Source organism: Motacilla alba, chromosome 7 (assembly GCF_015832195.1).
Source record: "Motacilla alba alba isolate MOTALB_02 chromosome 7, Motacilla_alba_V1.0_pri, whole genome shotgun sequence".
In the NCBI taxonomy this organism is placed as follows: Eukaryota; Metazoa; Chordata; class Aves; order Passeriformes; family Motacillidae; genus Motacilla; species Motacilla alba.
The window spans coordinates 21,389,828-21,411,275 of NC_052022.1; the positions used below are offsets into that span (position 1 = coordinate 21,389,828).

Here is a 21,448-nt window from a genome sequence, read left to right on the forward strand (position 1 = left end):
GACAAAAGGCTCTGCTTCTGCACAGAGAGGGTACAGCAGCCCCAGGGCTGCTGCGTGAAAAAAGCCTCAACTCTGCAGCCAAACACTTCTTCAGATGAACATTGATCCACCAAAACTTGCTATTAGGGAATGCTGCTCAACACAGCCCAATGCAGCCAGCATGAATTCCAAGTTTGCCATTTGTACCAGACTTCTGAGATCTGTGATGTGAATGAGCAGTTTTCTGGCTCCCCACAACTGTTCACCTGAGAAAGCAGCAGGGCCTGCCTTTCCAGGTCCCCCTCTCACTCCAGGAGTAGACTGGTCCTTACCCTGCCATCTGCTAACAATAACTCAATACCTTCCCACAGTGCAGAGTATAACGCACTCATTTTATCTGTTTGCTTCCAAGAGAAAGCTCTCCTCAGGAAACTCAGAAACAGCATTTTCCATTCCCTCCCTGTAAGGTGGAGTATGAAATACACTGTACCATCCATATGGAAATGTTTATGGCCTTTAAAATAACTATTCAGCTTTCATCAACAAAAAAAAAAAATATTCAAAGTCACTGTCAACAAGGAGACTGAAATACACAACAACAGACAGCAGGGCTGAAAGAGGGCATCTAACCTTCCTTCCCCTGAGTCACCACAGATTATATCATTCCTGGCAGTATTCAACTCTTTTTTTCTCTAAAAATCTCCACTGATGGAAAGTCTGCAATATCCCTGTCATCTATCTTGTTATCCTACCAGCCAATGAAGCTTTTCCCAGTACTTTATTTAGACCACCATTTGCTGCGATTTCATTTACTATTTTTCACACTATTTACAAGTGATGCATAAAAGAATTCATTCCTTTCCTCTTCACGGTTATTTGAAAACTGGTTACATGTGTCTTTGAACTTCTCTTTAGGCTAAGCAATCACATTTCCTCCAGTCTTTCCTCACAGGTGGTATTTGTGCTGTCATCATTACTGCTGTTCCTGGGACCTTCCATAATCCCATATCATGTGTGAAATGGCTGAGAGTGACAATGCATCATCCTTATCTCAGTATTGCATTGTAAGTTTATAAATGTCAGTTTATAAATACTCTTATCTTCCTTATCTGCTTGTCCCCCTTCTTTGAACAGGCCACCCCCTCCTACCCAAACAGGCAGGTCTGACTACTGACCACACATCTTTTTCAGTCCTGTGGAATAATCCTCCAAATAACAGTCTTTGCACCAACCCTCATCCAGCAGCAGTCCAAGCCTGGTAAGAGCTGTGGATCCACAAATGAAGTGAGACATTTGTCTGTTCCTGGCTAGCTCTTCTCTCTCACATCTCCCAAGCCTAGCACCCAGATTTCTTCAGACTGTGGTTTCCAAAGCAAGTGCACTGCTGAAACTACACCAAAGCATCAACCCACTTGGACCAGCTATAGACTTAATCCTGAAGAAACCCTGAATGGTTTTGTGCTCATGTCCACAGAGAACCAAAATCCCAAACCACTCTGGGACCCTCCCACCATCAGTTTCTACATGGCCCACTAACCATAAGGAAGCCACAGTTGGTGTTTACAACACAGAGCATTTGAGATAGGAAATACTTGATCTGCTGGACTGCACCAGCTCTAAATCAGTACACTGCAGCCTATCTACTGCAGCCCATGCTTTCTGATGGAACCTCTGCTGCAAAAAGAAGAAAACTAAATCAAAAACTAAATCAAAAACTAATTAAACTACAATTTAAAAAAAGTAAACACACTTTCTTTCTTACTAACCATGTGTTTCAGTAAACCTTTTCATACTATACATGTTCATTATCACCAAACTGTAAACATTGCAGGCTTCACTGTGCAGTTTCCAAATGTAATGTCATCTGCTCTAATTCATGACAAGTACAGATTCATTGTGCCTGGTAATATCATACCTTAGGTCTCCTGACCTAACTGCTAAGCCTTAAATCCCTCCACTGTTAGCCTTGTACTACTGGAATGGAAAAAACCCCACAAAAACAAACAGAAAATAACTCACTGCACATGTTAAAAGATTATGGATTTGGCATAAAATCTGATGTGACCTAAGGCACCTAAATCTGACATTAGGAAAGGCGTGGCACATCAGAGCACGCCTGTAAACTGGCACTGCCATTAATCCTGCCCTGGAGAAGAATGACTCCTGTACTGTCACACTGCAATCTAAGACATGAGATGGCTCTGTGGCTTCCAACTCTTACAGGCCAGGAATGACACACAGCAGAGGAGCTTCCTGTGCTGCTGCTCACACCATGACTCCCACCCCTCAGTGCAAACCCCACAGCTCTGTACCTGGTCACCAGCAAGAGATGCTTGCATAGAAGAGGTCTGGTCAATTCAGTCCAGAGTACACTTTCTGAAGTTAGTTAAATGGCAGTAACATTTCCCAGGTTGCACAATCCTGCAAAGAAGAAAGGAAAAGAACTATTAATTGTGAACTTTTAGGGATCACAGAGCCTGAGCATATGTCCATTATGTATTTCCTTGAATAAGTAGAAATTCTGCATGAGAGAAGTGGCAGTGTACTGTTAAGATGAGCCCCCCTCCTTCTAAAGAGGAATCAGAACAGGAAAACACACTGGCTGGGTTCTCCATATTGCTCACTGAGGCCAAAGGACCCAATTAGTTCCCAAACAAATTTAAGATCATTCTTCCAACTTCAGCATCGCATACATAGTAAAAGCCATTACAAATGGTGGAAGGAAAACAGAAAGGCATAAAAAGCCATGGATGTGATGGTAAGACTAATAGAGTTATCCACTACAACAGCTGCTCCTAGGAAGAGACATGGTTCAACAACTAGGTTTGTAATTAGGAGGTTTCTGTAGTTTAGGCTAGAGAAAAACACATGCAAAAGCTGAAACAAATGTGTGGGGGGAAGAAAAGGAGAGGCAACAGCCTGGAAGATGTGACAGATGTGCTGCAAATAACACCCCTGCAAAAAATACTCTTGACCATTTGATGAATTCAGTATTAGAACCAACAAAATAAAAATATTTAAAAATCAGTAATTTCAAAATAAAATGTAAGAATGGTAGCCATTCAGCATTTCACAGATTTACTTCTATTTAGAAATCAGTCTCAAGAGCCCAGTCCCTCACAGCCATGCATAGGCTGTGTGGTGAAATGAAACCCACAAGGGCATTCTGCTGTAAACTCTCTGAAGCTGCCAAAGCAGTTCCGGTTTGCAGTAGCTGGTGTTGCACATCTTAACTCCTACTTTTTCCCCTTGCAGAGAGTAGAATAACCCTGTGCCATGGATCCAAGTGCACAGGGGACACAAGTTCAATAGTGCAATGTAGCCAGGTAGTTTTTGGGGAGTAAAACTGGCCAGTGATGACATTGAGTGGTTTATTCTAGTTATTTGCAGAATTAAAGATTCTTTAATGATGCTTTAATCTAAATTTGAAGCTCCCTCAAATCAATAAACTTCTATATTAGCAGTGCTGAAGGGAAAGAAAAAAGCAAACAATTAAAAAAACACACAGAAAAGTGAATTTTTCTTCCACAGATAATAAATGCACAGACACATGTACACAGTCTCTCCTCCTTCTCAAGTGCAGCAGAAGAGTCGCCTTTGTTTCCTAAGCACAGATTTTGTCCCCATCTGGTTCCATTTTTTATTATTTTCTCTTTTTGGTTTCCTTCTCTCTCATTCCAATACAATTTAAATTCATTTTGTTTAGTCTGTACTTTTTATTCTCTTTCCTCTTTTTGCAGATTTCCTTTTTAATTTGTTAGAGGAAGAAACATTCTTTCCCTGGTTTTCATAATACAAGCTGCTGGAAAAGGCCCACTCAGAAATCCCCCCTCTTCAACAACTCTCCTACTCTTTCAATCCTGGTTGCCTATATTCACTCCTGGTAGCAGAGTAGAAGTGTTAGAGTTTATTTATTTAGGAATGTGTATCAGTTTATTTTCTAATTCCATTTCAAAAACCTGGCACAAGCCACTGCATAGAGGCTCAAATATATTATTTACGAGCCATTACATTTAGCTTAAAACAACTCCTAATCTATTTGAGATGAGTCTTTATAAGACAGGATTAGGCTGAAATGAAAATGTCTGCAGTGGGATTTTACTAAATTGCTTTTAAATCGTATTCCTAGTTAAATACTGCTCCAGTAAAGACTATAAACCCTAATACACCAGAAAGGCTGATTTGGGGCAGAACTTTGGCTCTCCGAAAACTTGCTGGTTTTACAGAAGCAGAGGAGCCCAGCCAAAGGCAAAACCTTCTCTGCATATAAAGCCCCAACGCCCAAAATACGAGAGCAAAGCTCTGCAAGGCTGAGCCACAGAGCTGTTTAACTGCCCAGGAACAGGGCCCTGCTATTCCCAGCTTGCCAAGCCCCTCCACGCCCTGCAGCAGGCAGCATCCAGCTCCGCGTGCTGGAGGCAGCCGCAGCCTGGCCCGGCATGAGCCACTGCCGGCTCCAAAAAGGAGGGTGAGAGAGCTGTGAAACTCACTCTGATTTTCTACACGACCAGAAAAACATTTTTTTTAATATTTGGGAAGAAGTATGGGCAGCTTTAGGACTTCTTGCCCAGCACTCAGATCTCTGATTTTAATGCCTGGCATGGCCTTGTTACAGCACTATCATCCCCAGCAGCTGCTATTTCGTGTGAGATTCCTGCCACCATCCCTGCCCAAGCCCCTCTGCCTCACTGTGACCCTGGGCAAGCTGTGACCCAAGGTGCAGAGTGAGCACCTTGGCCTCCAGCCACCATTGCTGGAGCTGGCTGTGAGGCCATCGCCTCTTCCTCATGCTCTCCCAGCACCTCATGGACTCCACACTAGGATTTCGTTTTAGTTCAGAATCCGTGCACTTACTACTGTTATGATACATTTTATCATCCTGAAGGTTCTTTCTTTGTAACTTTCACTCCAACTTCGCATTTAAGATTTGTTATTAGTCACAACTGCCGAGTAATTTAAAAGTAACAAAGCTATATTTGTACTAGAGTACAAAACCTACATGCCATTAAAGAGTCTCCCTCTGAGAGCTCCCAAATTCTCCAGCCCCAACCTAGCTTCATTTCATTCCTGATGCAATGTGCTTCCACGCTGAAACTCTCCAGCACAGAAAAGTTGTGATGCAATTTCTCAACAGAAATCACCAGGAACGAGAGAACACCTTAACAAGAAACTGTGCCAGTAAAATCAAAGAGAAGAGCTACATACTTGGCACAGCCAAAACAAACAAAAAGAAGTTTTCACTACAGCCAATGATTTTAACCTCTACTTGGAAAAGTGCTTTCTAGTATTTTTTAACACTGAACACGTCTGTTAAAAATCCAGACCTTTAACTCATTTTATCAAAGTCTTAACAAGATGGAGAAGATTTCATCCTCACTTCTAATGTGACTCAGGCCACACTGCTGTTGTACTGCAAGGCGGGCTCCAAGCTTCGCACAAACCAAGCTAACCCACAGATGAGCTTCCTATTTCTGTGCCGTAGAGTTCTGCTCTGAAATCCCACACTGCTCACTACCCGCTACCACACAGAGCGCTCCTCATCCACTGCTGCCAAAAATCATGGAAAATACATGCGCAGAACCCCTGCAGGACAGCTAAAAAGATGTTTTAAGAGAACTAACCTGTGCTATTTGAATCTGTTGGAGGTCACCCAGTTCTGAACTTCCCCAGCAGCTCCAGCCTCGTTTCCTGTGGAGGAGCATGTGACACCCGCTTCCTCAATGCACCTTGCTAGACTCGCCTTGCTTATGTTTTAACATCAGATGAAACAACTAACTGTCCCTCAAAACACATTAAAGAAATTTCTGATCTCATGTTGAACCACTGACATTTCTGCATAGCCAAAAAGCCCTCCTCGACTGCCTTCTGAGTCACTCCATGATTCAATGGACCTTTTTGTACTGTATATTAATACCAAATGCTGAATGTGATTCTGCCACAGTATACTCAGCATACCTCCCCCCCTTCTTTTAAAGGGAAAACAAATGCAGTAGTGGAGAATGTAATTACACTGCAGGCATGGGAAATTTCAGTTCAAGGGTATTTGTTTATCAAATGTTCAGAGTGGCAGTGAATTGATGGATTCAAACAGATGCAGTCATCAGCAATTTTCAGAAATACTTTCATTTGAATACAGCAAACAGAAGTTTGAGTCCTATGAAAAGTAGTTTATGTCTTCAGAAGAGTAGAAATTTTCTCGGTTGTATCAGTGTGCATCCACATATTGTTATCTAGCACTGGGCAAACGGGTCTGAACATATGTCACAAAAGGAAGGACAGTAAAGTCCTGTGTTAGAGCACTATGTTTACAGGACTAGTCAAGAGGTGGTGCTTTATCAGAACTTTTTTTAAGGCACAAATTTTGGAAAGGCAATCTAACCCTGAGTGCACCACCAGGTGCACTGACACAGTCTGGAGGTAAAGTTTGAAGATACCATGTCACAGTAGAGGCAGAATGGTCACACCAGAGTCAGCAAGGAGATACTGCTCTGCTGGAAGATGCTCCTTGTGGAAAACACTAAACACTCGTCAATCAAGCTAATGGAAGGGTGAAGATTAATGTCGCATTCCCTTATTTAGTGCGAGCTGAAATAACATACAATGCCGGGGGGACTGATCAGCCTGGTAAGGCTGTGTGAAAGTGGTGGGTTACAAACCCAGAGGGGTTCCCTTACAGACTGACTGCAAAGTTCTTTGCTGGGGCACAGACTTGCTTTAGCTGTACCTAAGTGTGAATGTGAAAACACTGAAGGAAGGAAGAGAGTGAAGAGATGGCGATGCTGCAAATTTCGCATGCAAATCTTTTGGCAGCAACACTCACTCGTGGCTGTCCTGCCTCCACCATTCAGTTCTCCCACTGCACCCTACAGCTGCCTCAAGTGTGTCGGCACAGTGGTTCCACAGCCTGTGCCATGGACCACACTGAGGAGCTGATCTAGTGGTCAAAAGCTCATCAGATTTTTTTCCTCCCTTTTCTCACTTCCAGGCAAAACCAGACAAGTGCTACTAGGAAGCTGGCTCTGCCACTACCCAGGCTGTCACACAAAACCATGGCTACAGCGAAAGTCCCAGAGCAAGCCAACCGGAGCCGCTTTTTCACCCATGGGTAGATGAATTCGATGCAATTTCTACATAAATTAAGAGGTTTCCACTAAAATGTCATCTTTATAATTAAACTGTGCCAGATGAAGACATCAATGTTGTGAGCAGCCTCCTGGTGACCACCAGCCAGGGATTACATTCCCATCTGCTGCCTCAGGGTTTCTTACCACCTCTCACTAGTTCATCACTACCAAATGAGCCAAACTAGCTCTAGTAATTTATATCAGTGGGTTAAAATAATTGGAAATGGAGTAACAATGGTTTTAATAATCTCCCCTATCCACAGAGATGTGAGAGTAGTGACCTCTGGCAAAGGGGCAGCAACAACAGGATTTACAGAGCAGCAGCTAAATTTTAAACAAATTACCCCAGCTAATAAAAGATACAAGTTATTTTATGTGTAAACATGCACAGGACACCCTTGCATAAGGAGATACGTGCATGACTGAAAAAAACCCAAGAAACTAGCCCATAAAATGGATGCTTTTGCATGAGACTCACACACACACACCCTTCTCATGCCTGCACTTCTGAGCTCCTGCAGCTGTAGTAGGGAAGCATGTGCAAACACATGTCTGCAGATGCACCTGCTCTGCCCCCAGTGAAGGTTTTGGGCCAAATGGCCAAGGTATTATTTACACTGGAAGAAACTTGAGAGCACTGTGAGCCTCATGCAGCTTAAGCATCTTCCCCTCGGTAAGCGTGCAGAGACATGACACGCCAGACCGCGAGCTCCAGAGGCACTGAGGGGAAGTTGAAGAGTTCAGGAAGTGGCCATGCTTGCTCTTAGCACACTGCCTCTTTGTCCTCACCCAGCTGCTCCCCCAGGAGCTTTCAGACAGTCCAGATCCCTGACAAGAGATGGGTTATTTCTCTCCATTTTAAGAAGGGGCTACGTTTACAAAGTCACTTTTAATGTCTCAACCTCTCTGTGAGGATCTAGTAACACACAATGACTGTGCCAGAACTGTGCTTGGAGCTGCTGGTGGGGCAAATATACTTTCATATCCCCCCAGACACTTGGGATTGTTCGAGATGGGAGGAATTTGCTCACCCAGCAGGTAACTCGCAGCAGCCTTGCAGCCACTTTTAATCCATGCCCAAAGAAAACAGCCTCCCAGGGTGCTGCTCCAGCCAAGCTCAGAGTGCTGCATGGGGGCATGGAGAGGCACTGCAGGGACAGCAAAGGCAGCTGTGTGACACTGGGGGACCCACTGTGTCCGCAAAGCTCTGGCACAGCGGGGTTTGCTGAGTCACCGCTGACACCAGAGCATCTGTCAACTCTGACTGTGGACCACTAAAACAAGAAGGGAAACATCTGAAGCCTGATAAATTTCACCCTTTGTAAACAAACCATTTATTTCTCCATCCTTGTCACAGATGAGGAATCTGTTGGCTAGCACCTTTCAGAGGAGTCAAGCTCTAACAGGGCTTTTTGGCAGTCATCACGTGTAAGCCAACCATTTGCACTAATGCTATGCCTCACCTTACAAATACATATATATACACACATACACAAGACAAAACTATCTCTTTAGCTTCTGAGTGGAAAGCATACATGAAGTTCTCCTTTATGTAAACCTGGGTACTTCATGGAGACATGTATTAGTAACCCTACAGATGGCACAAGTTGTTTTTAAAGCCATAAATTGACTTCCTCTCACTTGCCATGACATCAAACAGTGTTTGATTTACGAAAAAGGACCACCCCAGCAGCAATAACAACTTGCGCAGTTGCCTGACAGATAAGCCACAGAAAGATGTTAAGAGAAACCGATGTAAAGCTATTTACACAAATTATTTGCTTGTCCTGTGCTATGGGGATAAGAAGGCAATCATGGGCTCTGAAGTTTTTGGTTTAGATTAGAAACTTGCACTACCCACACATCTGAGTATACTGGACATGATGATCCAGACTAACAGAGCATGCTGAAACCCAGCATTCAAGACCAACAAATACTTTCTGCCTTATAAAAACAGGCCCTATTTATTCACTATGTAGAAAATCACCCCATTCACCAATATGGCTATGACTATACACACAGACACAACAGTGGATATGGTGAGGACTGTCTTCTATCTGGAACCTGTCACCAGCAAATTTGAGCAATAAACATCTCAGTGCTCAGGCAAAACAATCTGCACTGCCCCAGTTTTGAGCAGGCACACCACAGGCGAGTGCAAGAGTAAACCATCCTGTGGAACTGTGAACGTGCAACCACAAATAAACCAACCAAGCCCAGATCTGTCAGCCAAATCACCAGAGCCAGGCACTAATACAGAGGTGTTCAAACTTCAAAGCAGGAGCACAGTCTGCAAGAGTTTGTTGAAAGAATTACAACCAGAAACTGGGACTTCTCAGTAGCATATAATCCCTGCTGTTCCCATTTCCTCTTTCTCATTATCGGCACAGACGGGGGCTGAAGATTAGTAAACAGTGGGTGTTTAGGGTGAATTAGAGCATGTGTGATGTAGAGCTAGGTGTCCTGGTGGCATCTGTGTGACTTCAGAGAGACGTAAATATTTAATGCTGCCCACTACATTTCTTCAAAATGATGAAATATTAACACATTCCTTGGGGGTGGGGAAAACCATACCAGATAAAACAGGGAATATGTTTTGTCCCTCATCTGGAATGTGAACAAAATTTGATGATCAAAAATGTTCTGGCAGATGGCCACTCTCTAGCCATGTCTATGTGGAAAATGAAGAGTTTTTACACTGCTCCAGTCCTGTCTGAAAACAGTGAACCTCCCCTCCCAAACTCAACTTAAAGCCCTTTACACAGCTACGTGCATATGAAATTGCATTATCAGCTATCACCCCTGGGTTTAGCCACAGGCTGTCCTTTCAGAGAACAGCCACATAAATAAAAGCCATTCCTAAGAAAACTTATTTTGCCTAGAAATGCCTATGTACATCTTGAGCAAAAACTGCTGAACTGACAAATCTTGCTCTCCAAGTTACTTGTCCTTCCGGCTCCTTTGACATAGACATTAACAGACTCCTGAAGAATGGCTCTGCAGTGCATATGTATTATTTATACATGTACATATATGTGTAATTAGGTATATTTCTAAAAGAGAAGTCTATTTGTGTGGAAGTCCCTTCATATAATTGTAGATTATTTCTAATAGCCTTAGTATGTTCTCAGGAACCAAAAAGGAAGTTTTAATAAGAGTGCTGGTTGTGGCTTCCAATACTTATTTTCACATAAAACCTGCTTTCTTAGTTTGTAGCTTTTTTATACAGTAAGCTCGGGACACAAGCTCTTTGACCCTATCAAAGAATATGGACTTACTCAGCAGGTCAATCAAGAGAGAAACAATCCATGCTATCTTTCCAAAGGGTATTTCCAACACTTTATCCAGTAAAATCTGCCTAGCTGTTTTTCTAGAGCAATGTCTGCTATACTTTTCCAATGGCATGCCTATGCTTCAAGTACCTTTGCAGTCATAGCAATGCTTATGTATTGAGAAAAGTTAAAATATATTTATTATTGAGCAGCTTCTCTTCAGCTATTCACATGAGTCAGAAAGTTTTCAAATACTGGGACACATCCAAGTGAGACCGCTCACACCACTATGCCCACCGCTGGCCCTGGTCCAAAAGGATCACTTACAAGCCATCAGGGAACAGCCTCAATCCTTGTTGACAATCTGACTACTTCATGATGGCTTTCAGCATGGAAGCCATGCAATGCCACTTTTAGCAGAAAATTTTGTCTTGCAGACCTGGGGTTACCAACTCACTGCATGTAGACTATGCTTAATCTGACAGAAAGCAATGTTTAGGCACAGCTCACCTGGCTTAGATAGTAGACTGCTGATTTAAAAATAAAACACCCTATATTGGCATTCATTAAAACCTGGTTTCATCAACTGCTGAAACTGAGTCACTTATCAGGAGACTGCAGTCACAAGACAAATCTCAAGCACCTCTACCTCAAAAGGGTATGGGAATATCCTGTTGTTCCCACAGCCAGAAAAATACAAGGAGCTGGATCTCCGACACAAATTCCCATAACACACTTGGGGACTCACAGTCAGGATAGCCCAAATGGGAAGGCTGAGCTTGAAAGCAGAGGCAGTAGTATGATATACTGGCTCAAAACAGCTTGGCACCTGGTCTCCCTCATTAGCAGAAGTTCAACACACAACTATAACTGAACATGCAATCATCTTGTCTGCATCCCCCTCTACACGTGTTTTGTTTCTTCTTTCCTCTCCCACTAGCAAAAGGCTAAGTATATAGTAGAGAACTGAAAAATTAAATTCACAGCTAAATTTATGGCTTATGGCTCCAAAGGCATTATATATGCTCAACAGAACCCCCAGACTGTGTAACTCGAAGCATGGCTGTCTGAAAGAGTGCTGCTAAAAGAGCAGAAATGCCTTACAGTCCAATTTCTAGACCATTCAGCAAAGCTGGCTGGCTTTCCTGAGAGGCTGTACCACGACAGTGACCTAAGAGAATAACACAGAGAAAAGCAGCAAAGACCTCCTAAAACCCCTCCTGCTTGGCCTAAAAACATGGGCAGGAAAGATTAGTCACGGGCATTTTGGTAGAGCCCAATGGTTCCAGTTGGTCTGTGGGCCAAGTCCCAGCAGGCCCAGCACAGTTCCTTATGGAGGATGAACTGTCAGCTCCTACTCCTGGCTCTCTCTCAGCAATGCCTCAAAGCATCCCCAAGCGCTGTGGGAGTCTAAAGGTGTTTCTTCACCTGTTCCCTGTCACTACATACTGCCAGCAGGAGCTCGGCTGCACAAGCTGTGATACTGGCTGTATATACCTACTTGATGTTTCATGATGTTACTAGTTCAGATTTAAGTGAACTTTGTGACATATTTAACTTTGGGCTTTTTGCTGGTAAATGGGACAAGGACTGTTCTCAGCCTCAAGTGCCAAAGCCAGCACTTTGCATCACTTTGGGAAATTTGGATTTTGAAGACCCTTGGCTGTCCCAAAGGCTATTTCCATAATTATACTCTAAAGAACTATTTAAAAGTTCTTTCACACTTGCCCTATATCAGACATTATTCCCTAGCAGCAGGGTCTGGAATCCTGATTCAATGCATGTTAGAGGAAATGACAGTGATACCAGGGGTCACATGCCCCATTGAGACATGAAGAAACCAGAACCTGCACAAGCCAGACTTCATACAGAAACTTAAACTGCAACTTTTGACAATGTCACTTGACAGAACTCAGGTTTATGCACTAAACAAGCCTGCAGATAATCTGGCTTTTTTTCCTTCCCAGCATCATCACATAGCAGTGACCCCGCAAAACTTCAAAGCAATGATGCCAAGGACACTGGGGCTTTAGAGCAGCAGGAAGAGTCATCCTACCTTCAGAATGATGATTTCCAAAAATAACCAGCAGTGTCTACCAGAAGCCCAAGAGAAAATAGCTTGGAGGAAAGTCCTGGAAGACACAGTCCTAACCTTGTGTGGAGCAATCCTGTTCCCCTGGTGTCATCCAGCACTGATCCACAGCAACCACACACCGGGGTAGCACTGTGCCGCTGCGTATGTCGCAGCTGAGATGGCCACGACACACAGAGCATCACCATACAATAGCAGAGGGCTTCAACCCATACAGACTAACACCACACCACTTCAGAAGGCTCCAGGCATCTGCCCATCTTGTTCTTTAGCCCAACCTTTTATACCCTCATGGTTCATGCACTGCACCTGTGTGCCCTCTGTTCCCTTTGGTGATCGGTCAGTGCCCCTGGGCACTCCATGGCTCACTGCCTCCACTATTACCTGTCCTGCACAGCTGCAGCCCACTGGGGACGAGGCTCAGCAGCAGCCCCACTCCCAACTACCACGAACTGGGTACCTACAGGTCTGGGCCCAGGTTACACCTATCAACCCCTCTGCTAGTTCAGAGTGGATTTTTTTGGTGTATCTTTGTTCTTACTTCCTAGGGCCTAAAGCCTTGCCTCATTAAGAAATGGCAGTGGGACATTTCTTTACTTCTATCTAAAGGAAAAAAGTGAAAATACATTTTTGGGCTGGTTTTGGGTTTTTTTACTTTCCCTTCTTTCAACTTTTCCCATTATATTCTCATTTGCTTCTGCCCGTATCTCACAGCAGATGGCCTGGAGCAAAGGCCTTGGAAGCTGTAAATGCTCTGGTATTAGACAACCATAATTCCTATGGTTTTTTTAGTGCCTCCTCAGTCTGGCCAATTAGTGAGCGGATGGTGAACAAACATTTTTTGAGAAGTAGAAAAGCTTTCAAATAAAAAAGAGCAGTCATAAACCATTCTTACTATTAACTTCATTATTCCTCCTAAGAGGAAACTTTCTTGGGGAACTTCAAGTAACACAAAACAGAAGACAACAATGACAATTCTTTCCCTTGGAAACACAAAATCCCTCAGTGTTCTCATTTAAGTACTGCACATGATGACATCCAACTGGGTTTTACCCTGCAATTCACTCGCATTATCAGGGATGTTCTGCTAAACAACTGGCACATTTTAGATGAATAAAGAGGGAACTTGTCCAGTCATCTCAAGCTGTTTGTCAGTTATGGAATACTTCATTTTCTAGTTCCCTATAGCAGCTCAAGTTAATTTGTCTTGCTCTTGACACCAGACAGCATGCACATTTTTTTTAAGGATACACAAATGAAAAAAAAAAAGGAAAAGCTATCATAAAACTTGGAGACACTGATCCTGCAGAGAGCTGCTTGGAAAAGGATAACCACTAAATGGAAAAATAAATATTGCTCTAGTTCCACCTAAGGGTACAAGTAAGCGTAAGTATGCAGCAGCTCCTCAGAGTAAGATGTTTCACTTTGAAAAGCATTATCTGGTTTAGTTTTAATTTCAAATAAGAACATGGGTTGTTCATTTATACCCAAGGGATACTGGTCAATTCAATTAAGAATTATCTATTTCAAGTAAACTGTGCCATGAAGCAATTGTTTTGTCCCTCCCTAAGTCACCTATTAAGATCAAATGAGGAACTTTTATTTGAAAATACAGTAGGAAGTTCCAAGTGATAATTATTTGTGGTTTGTTTCTGCCGAGTATTAAAACAAAGGTTTGGGGCTGCCTGCTCCCATTTGAGACTTTCAGATCCCAAGATGCCATCAGGACTATTGAATGGAAAAGCTGTACTTTTAAGGAATATCTTTTTCTGTTTCAAAGTACTAATGGTTTGGAATGATTTAAAATGTAACCTGCAGACATAAACAATGATATACGGGTAGGTGTTGCCTGTGTGCCTCATTTGAATGGCATTCTCTCTAACACTGGAATAATCACACATGGACACCACCACATTGCTATCCTTTGATTTTTCATTTCGCCCCACTGGAAACTGAAAATGTATTCTACAGGGCACTGCTCAAATGCATTCCCTATCTCAGGGGTCTTAAAATTAAAAGACAAAGCACTCGATCATACAAAATACATGAAGGAGCACCTGACCAAATAGAGATCCATATAAAGAGACCACTACATTGAGTCACGCAAGCTCACTTACAGCGAGCAAGTGGCTTCTTACAACATATACAACACAGCAGCCTTTTTGGTTTACATTTAATACTTCCTGTGAAAACTGTCTCTGGTAACTTCAAATGTGAAAGTAACAGTGAAAATTCTCAATTTTGCATTCCTATGCCAAAAAACAGTTTTGGGAATATGTTAGGCAAAGTAGGTCAGTCCGTGGTGGGTAATGAGGACATGAGGAGAGCAATGACTGATGTGATGGTCACAGGAGGACTGATCAGTTGGAGTAAACCAAAGACAGGACAGTAGAGCTCAGAGCTCAGTACTACATGGCTGATGCTGTCCAAGTTTGCCAAACTGCAAATCAAATTGAACCAAAAGGGCATCAAAGAATAGTACCCTTTAATTACTAGCTGAGGTGGGGGAATAAGCAATCCTGTCTTCTCCTCACCACCATATACTTATTGTCCTCCACGTCTTTCTGCTCAACAGCTACCTAGCTGGTGCTAGTTACAAACAGCTACCATCCTGATCAGACTACTCAAAAAGGAAGGCTCCTGATCCACGCCACACTTGCAACTCTGGAGTGCTACAGCCTTCCTCAGGGACCAAGGCAATTGAAGGGCAGCTAAAGGTCCCACCAGAGCCTGCTGGTGAGGTGAGCAAATGAAGCACTCCCAGCAGAAACAGCACAGACACCACTTAACTGGGGAAGCATCCTCACTTAATTGTTCATATCACTCCTTTAAAAATGGCAGGGGAAAAAGGGGTGGGGGTGGGGGGGAAGGAAAAAAAAGAGGAAAAAAAATAGAAGGGTTGGGGAAAAAATGGGAGCTCAGCCAAACTCCTCTTCAAGTCCTGAAAGAGGGAACAGGGCTTAGCTCTGAGCCACCAGGAACATGGACTGGTCTAGAGGGACACTATCTGCTGAAACTTATTTTATCTCCTTAATTTCCAAGAAAAAGTATTGTAAGGATCATATTTTAGTAACACTGTACTCATCCTTTCAGAGTCTTTCTTGCTTGTGGAGATCTTTAAAGCAGCAAAAGAAAAGACAAAAAAAAAAAACCAAAAAACAACAAAACTGAAAACAAAGCCAGAGTCTAGATCAGAAAATTCATTACATATTCTGTGACTTAAAAGTCAGAACCACAGGAGATTAAGCTCTCTGTAACCTCAGGTTCAGTGAAAAGAAACACATCCTGCTAACCAAATCCTGCAGTGTGCTGAGCCAGTATCAAAAACCTGGGGGCAGAGGCTGGACCAGCCAGCCTCGGGCTGCTGCTGCTGCCAACACACTCACATGTGCACTGCAGGTATTCCCTTGCCAAGACATTCCAGGCTCTCAGCTCCATACATGCAAAGATGACTTTTCTAACCCTTAAAAGAGACCGTTGTATTCAGCCATATCACTAAGCATGGCTAATCTGGGATACATGTGTGAGCACTCACACTTGTCTTGCTCCCGCAGCAGCCAGGCATAGCACCCATACCCATCTTCCAAGCAAAGCTGCCCAGACAAATCAGGTTTATATCGCTGGCAGGCTCAGCTGTTCCAGGGCATTACTCTGACACAGCTCTCTTCACAGAACACCAAGGCACATGTCTAATTGGACAGCAGGTTGTGGCAACAATAAAATAATGCATTATCCTATCTGATTTCCATGACTTAAAGGATTTCCCAACTTGCCATGCTTGCTGATGCCCTCTCAACATTTAGGGATTTGTGTCAACTGAGCTACAAAATTGATCTGTTGTTGTGGAGAATAAGCAATGGATAGATCTGCAGAATGGTGCAAGGCTCCACTGACTTTTAGTTATGCTTATGCAACTCCACAGCTCCACAGCTGCTAATACTTAGCAGATGACCTGTGTAAGTGCTAGACCAAAAAAAAAAAAAAAAGAATCCAATCCTTCTTCATCACTTAAAAAACAAGCTACCAAAACAAGAGTAATGATTTTTTTTTCATCGGACATGATTTTCTTTTTTCTCCTCTGAACAGAATTCAAAAACGCAGCATAACGAATTCAGTATAACTTATAACTGAAGATCTGAATGGCGCCTTGTTCGTAGCATTTGGATTTGAAACACAGATGCAGTTAACTCACAGCTTAACTCCTTCCATGATACTCTCTAAAATGCTGATCTGTGTTCTTCTTAGCTTCCAGATTTTTAGAAGTTTTCAAGCGATTTTTGTTTTTTAAACAAAGAGAGAGTCAAACTTGGATTCAGTGTACAGCTTCATCTGTTATTTTCTGCTCTTAAAAAATAGGAGATTAATTGTTGTGCAACTAACTGGGAATAACATCATTTTCTAAAAATTTCCTTCGCAGCTCTTGTCTTTATTTCACCAAATTCTTTTCCAGATCAAATTTTCTAGGTTTCTGAAAAAGTCAATGCACTACATTTTTCTTTAGTACTAAAACTCCCTATGAGCACAACTGATAAGGCAAAAAAATTTAAAAAGAAAATATCTCTCAGCAGGTAAGTGTAGTCTCTGTTGCCAAATGATCTGAAAATAGTTGGGTAGGGAAAGGAGGTAGTTTTACGTGTGAAGACAAAATCTTTAGCTACCAAGGCACTAGTCTGCCAGCCAGGAGATTTATGATCCTCTCCCAGCACTATTACTGACCTGCTGTTATGAGACTTTGAGCAAAATTACCTCCTTACGCTATGCTTCTCTACATACTTCAATTTGTGAAGTCTTTATTCAGAATTCTCAAGGCTGTTTTCAGATATTTTAAGACTACATTTATTCCCACTGGTTTTGGGGACAGACAAAGGCAGCCATACTTCCCCAGTAATGCAGAAACATGGCAAACAGCCAGCTGGAACTGCTGGATCTCATCTAGCTCAGAGCAGGGATAACCTGGCTTCAAGCAGATTGCTCAGGCCTTATCCAGTTTTTTGACCATCTCCAACAACAGACTCCACAATCCCTCTGGAAAACCAGTTTCAGTGGTTAGCACCCCTCACCACCAAGGACCTCAGTGGAAATTGTTGTAGGAAGGAGGACACTGTGCCAAGGAATGCAATTTCTGTTTAGGGCTCACTTCTGGTCCTGTTAAGTCAGGGTCCAGAAGAATACAGAGAAGCCTGCTCCACACTGCCTGCTCTTCAGGGCAAGAGGATTTCAGCACTCAAAATATTACAGAGAGGGAAGAAGAAGGAATCACCCCCTTTCCCGAACTTATCATAAGAGAAACACGCAGAAGCTATTTTGGGCTCACTGAAGCTGCTAAGAGCATTTCTTTTAACATCTGTACTACTTCCCGTTGAAGAATATCCTGTAGCTCCTTCAGCAGGAGTTATGAGCTCAAGCTTAGCGCAAACAGAAAGAGGGCTCTCATGAAAGCATGCACGGGCACACGGGAGGGCCCTTCTCATGGGCTTCAGCCCAAGAAGGAAATGGTGGGAGCTACATACATACACACACGGAGCAGATCAAAAATGAGGGGTGCACATGAACACATTAAAACTCAGGAACTTCTGCTTCCACAACATTAGTAGTTTAAGGAATTACAAAACTATACATTTTAACTCCAAAGCATACTGATGTGCAATTGGATCCAAATGAAGAACACTAATGAAGTTATGGCTGAGTTAAGTATTACAAAACAGACTCTCAAACTACTCCTTGTGCTTCCCGTTTATCTCCTTCCAGGAATTAGGAAAAACTTTCTATTCTGAACTCCTTTGATCTCTCCGATTTAGACAAAACTGCTCCCCCGCCACTTGCGCCTCCAGCCTCAGAGACACTCTTGACTGATCTTTGTGAACTGTGCTGGACAAGGCCCAAGGACAGCTGCACTTGCAGACTTGTGTGCCTGCAAGGATGAGGAGCAACTCCAGCACCTTCAGGGCCTTGATGTTCAGGGTTATTGCTGCTGAAAAAAAATTACCTTTTTACTATTCAGATTTCACTCTCAGCTCAGCAGCAGTAACACAGTCCCCAAGAGGATCACAACGGAGTACTGACGGAGTAAACAGTTTGTTACTTCTCCTTCCTGCTCTTCAGATACCCAGACAAATGCATGTGTGTACCTGGTGAACTGCACTATCATACTGGTCACCATGAGCATACAAATTACTTTAAACAAAGCTGCCTACTAAAGCATGATTATAGACATCTTTATTAAATTTACTTTTTAATAATGCCTTCTCTGGGCTATTTGCCAACTAACAGTTCAGCAGTTATTGTTCAATAACAGGTTTTCACATACCTCTTTGAAGTAAGGAGCTAAACAAGCAGGTGTTAACTGCACACAGGACAGATGGCTGCCTTGAAGAGTTGTGGCTACTTATAGTATCCACGTCTTCAGTACTACCAAAATCTGTTCTACCATCCCAGAATTTAATTATCTCCCCATATACTGGGTCTCCACACCCCTACTCAAACACAGCTAGCACCACAGGTTCTGAACCAAGACAGTAAACAGTCCTTTTGATAACAGATCCCACAGACCACATGTTAGAGTGCACCAGATGAAGATAATGAGAAAGTGTTGGAGTCAAGAATAAGAGAAATCAGTAGAAAGAACACAGAAGTATTTAATTAGATTTGAATTTTGATAACACTTCATTATTGTGAAGAAGCCACAACTAAGATATGTTTACCTTGGCAAAAGCACAAACTTTAAAGAAACTCACCCTTCTGCTGCATCATTATTTCATATGGTTTCTGTACATAAGTCCATTAACCAGATGAAGATTCAAGGTAGTTAAAAGCACAGAACATTTCTCAAAGCTGCTGCATAAAGACATTTTACTAAATTGTACATGTATGCCATCAACAACATGTGCTCCAAAGGAAGCCTATGCCTTCCTGTCATGTCACAATTGTCAGACAACACCAACAGACACTATTTTCTCCCCACAAAGCAGATGGGTGTTTATACAAGCAGGGTACAAAACAAAATAGCTGTTAGAACTCTATGCAGTGTAGGCAATACAGAGAAATACTGCAGCATGCTCCCTTCTCAAAGGGATTAGCATTGCTCATGCTTCTCAGTGGCCTTTTCAGGGTCTGGATGTCATCAGGTGCAAAGATCATACTCTTATCACAGGTGGGAAATTGCTCTTTCCATAGCCAATACCTTTTCTTAGATGCACACTTTCAGTTCTGTCTGTACTACACAGGTAGAAGCAGTGAAACCCTACTGGGGTAGGTAACTGGGTTTTCCATTAAGAAAAAAAAAAAAAAGTTTAGTGGTCTTGTGGCCATGCAGCCCCCAAAGACCGTACCTTACTACTTGATGCCATTCAGAGAGTAAACTAATCCTGGAGAAAGATGGAAGTGCAATTTCAGAAGAAATAGCAAGGCAGCAGCAGTAATTAGGATATAGCTGGAGAGCTTCAACTACTTTAATTCCCAGTTGTCAGGGTGAGGGATCTCAAAGCAGGATGCAGTCAGCACAGGGCTGAGAGGGAACTTCTCTACAGACAAGGGAGTAGCAGCTCGCTCTTCTCCTCTTTACTCAGACTTCTGAGCTATTCAGCACAACCCCAGAAATAACTGGGAAAGGCTGAAGCAGCTGCAGCACAGGCAGAGGAACAGGTGAGCAGCAATAAGCCATAAGAGAAGGGTGGGAGGGACAGGAGCAGAGGCAGGGATCCCTAAGCTGCCAAGGATAACAGAGCAACCACAGCCTCCAGGCACAGCCCCTGTCCCAAAATGCCTGCACTCCAGTCAAGGCTAGCCACAGGAACTGGCATGCCTCTTGCTTCACATTCCTCAGAAACTTGCCTTAACCAACTATGGGAATAATCATTTCATGTACAACACAGAGAACTACACATTTGACAGGCAGAAGCTAAGGGCAACGTCCTGCTCAGCTTGAGGTCAGAGGATGCTGAAGAGCCTAGAAGAGTGAGGCAGAAACACACATAATACTTGAGGAATGAAAAGCAGCACTTTCTGGAGGAACAATAACAGGGACTCAAGAGATAGAGTCTCATAATTTCAGGCTATTTGCTCTTGCTCTAGCTAAACAGATCTTTAGATAACATTTGTGCATACATAAAGAGCTTTTCTTCCCCATTTGTCGCTTTCCTCGCCTCTCCTCCCCTAGCCCCTCCCCAACCTCCAATACTCTCTTCCTGAGTCTCTCTTTCTGCGGAGGTCCTCCCCCCTCACATGCTCGGGCTGGACAGAGGGCAGAAGTGCTCTGGAACAGCTGTATTTCCTCCTCATCTGCTCCTTCCCCTCACAGCAGAGGGGAAAGTACATGCCAGCTCAGCTGGCCTCGTGCTTTACAGCACTTGAAAAAGTGCACTGCCAAAGCAGCACCGCCATGCCTCCCGCCTTCACTGAAGGCAAGGCTCCCAAGCCGAGGCTCTGACAGGACCTTTTCTTTTTTTACGTGGCCTCCTGGGTCTCTGAACCATCCTCCCAAATTGGGCTTGGAAGAGCTAGTGGAAGAAGAAACAGAGGGAAAGGTTGACAGAGTTAAAAAGGGTGTGAATGAAAAGCAAAACACACTGCCCATCCCCTGGAGGTCAAAACTGAGAGCAGCTGCTTTTACAGCCCTGTCTTTGACAACGCACTTCAGGAGTAAAGGAGTAATTCAGAAATACCTCATGGTGGGTTCCTGAACATGCACACCTTGGTGCCAGAGACAAGTGCTGGTATCACGTTTGTTTTAGAGAGGCTGCTCAAACAGGCTACGTGGTAGCTGAGGAACACCTACTCTCTGAGAAGCCCTGCACTCCAGAAGGTGATCATTAGAAGATGAAACACAGCCATTAGAGCAGCAGAGGCAAACAATATGCAAGACAAGCTCAAACTTGAAGACTGGTCACTTGAGGTTACCTAAGTTGATTCCTTCCAAAAAGCCCCCAAGAGCCAGCTCAGAGGGCAGAGACCTGCTTTGTTGACTCCACCATAAAGCCCAACTT

At 43.2% G+C, this 21,448-nt stretch overlaps 1 protein-coding gene across 3 annotated transcripts in view; it reads right to left on the reverse strand.

Annotated features, from left to right (window-relative positions):
• Positions 1 to 21,448, reverse strand: part of WIPF1 (WAS/WASL interacting protein family member 1) — a 53,002-nt gene that overhangs the window by 30,805 nt on the left and 749 nt on the right. For 2 of the 3 annotated variants that reach the window (XM_038142430.1, XM_038142433.1), the window contains exon 2: positions 2,292 to 2,400. The gene's annotated coding sequence lies outside the window, so the exon portion shown is untranslated. Of the gene's footprint in view, positions 1 to 2,291; positions 2,401 to 5,600; positions 21,445 to 21,448 lie in introns of those variants that run through there. The other variant, XM_038142432.1, reaches the window with a different exon arrangement.